This window comes from Oryzias melastigma, linkage group LG9, assembly GCF_002922805.2.
Source record: "Oryzias melastigma strain HK-1 linkage group LG9, ASM292280v2, whole genome shotgun sequence".
Taxonomy (NCBI): Eukaryota; Metazoa; Chordata; class Actinopteri; order Beloniformes; family Adrianichthyidae; genus Oryzias; species Oryzias melastigma.
This window is the reverse complement of record NC_050520.1, coordinates 12,495,160-12,496,847: the sequence shown is the minus strand read 5'-3', so window position 1 is coordinate 12,496,847 and position 1,688 is coordinate 12,495,160.

Below are 1,688 nucleotides of genomic sequence, written 5' to 3'. Positions count from 1 at the left end.
AAAAGATCCAGCTGTTCACTTGTTAGGATGGTTATTTATTTTAAATACCGCTGAACGCGCTTCTCACGTGCATCTGATCAGACTAACCTGGCCGCGCATGAGAAGTAACGCTGCGGCCCGCGTGCGAGGGGACGGCGGGCACGGCGTGACCCAAATGCTCCTTTTATCTCGACAAAAAGGAACAAATGTAAGTAAATCCCAAAGGACCGCTGACAGAATCAAATGTTGGGATGGTTCTCCCTCAAAGGCTTCAACAATGACTTGTACAATTCTCTCGAGCCGACGACGATGAAGTTGGCTTCCGATTCGCAGCGAGAGCGTTCCACTGTATTTTTCGAACTCAGACCACCTAAAAACATGTCCTGTTCGAAAAAATCGGAAGCCAACTTCAGCATCGTCGGCTCGGGCCGGCGTTATTAAAGTAGAAGCTGTTTACATCCGCGGTCTCGTGGTCGCGGCGTGGAAAGAGAAGGACGGTTGCAATAAACTCACTCCTGATTGGCGACAGTACTTCCTGTAGATTCCATGACTCATCTATGACTCGGACCAATCGCTGAAGATGGGTTGCGAATGGCGGTATCCGTTTCAGGAAGTGACGGTGAAAGCGGTGGCCTACTTTCACGAGGAGAGGAAGTAATGCATTTCCAATGGGGGACCTCATTGCTCGCTCTGTCCATTATTTTTACAGTCTATGGGGTGGAGCGAGCAGCGACACTGTTTTTTATTTTTATTTTTTTTTATTGTAAACATCAGTTTCGGTACAGAAAAATTGTGCAAAATTGCCATTCATTTTCACTGTTCATATATACAAACCCTTAAAAATAAAAAAATAAATAAAATAGCAAAAAATGTCGGAGGTAGAAACAAACAAAAACGTCATACAGTAAGTGCATAACAGTGAGGTGAAAGAAATTGCTGGTGGAAGCCAAACAGCACATGCTTCCAAAGTAAAGAAAAGGAGAGAGCAAACTCGTGACGAAAGAAATCACAGAAAATTTGCCAGAAAGATCGTAAGAAGATGCGATGAAAAAATAGATGAGCCACTGTGTCTTGAGAACCTGTGAGTCAATGTTACCTGTGTAAACCTGTGCCAGACCTTTTTCCAAAACACACCATACACAAATTGTTTCCGAGGGGTGACACTGTGAGCAGAGCTGAAATATTTGTGTTTTATGTGTATAATAAAACACAGGGCAAATAATTTATTCAAATTAAAATGTTTATTAACTAACTAGAACAATCTGAATTTAACCATTAAATATAAAATAATATAACAACATTTTGATGATGACATTATTCAATAGTGAGAAAAAACAGTAACTAGTGCAAAATTAAAAAGAAATTGAGTATAACAGCACCAGAAACTATTTTATAAATTAACATATCCACCAGTGAAGGTAAACAAAAGCAACACTAATAAATATGAAAATATAACAACGCACAACAAAAAGTGGATGTAAAGCGCACATCTTAACCATCATTAGCTTCAAACTAGCTAAAAAAAAAGATGATAGTTTATCACACTTTTAATTAAGAATGAGGGATTTGTCTTCATTTCTCCCCGTGCATGCGTGGGTTTTCACCGGGGACTCCGGCTTCCTCCCACTGTCCAAAAACCTGCTTCATAGGTTAATTGGTGACTCTAAATTGCCCCTAGGTGTGAATGTGAGAGTGGATGTGTGTGTGAT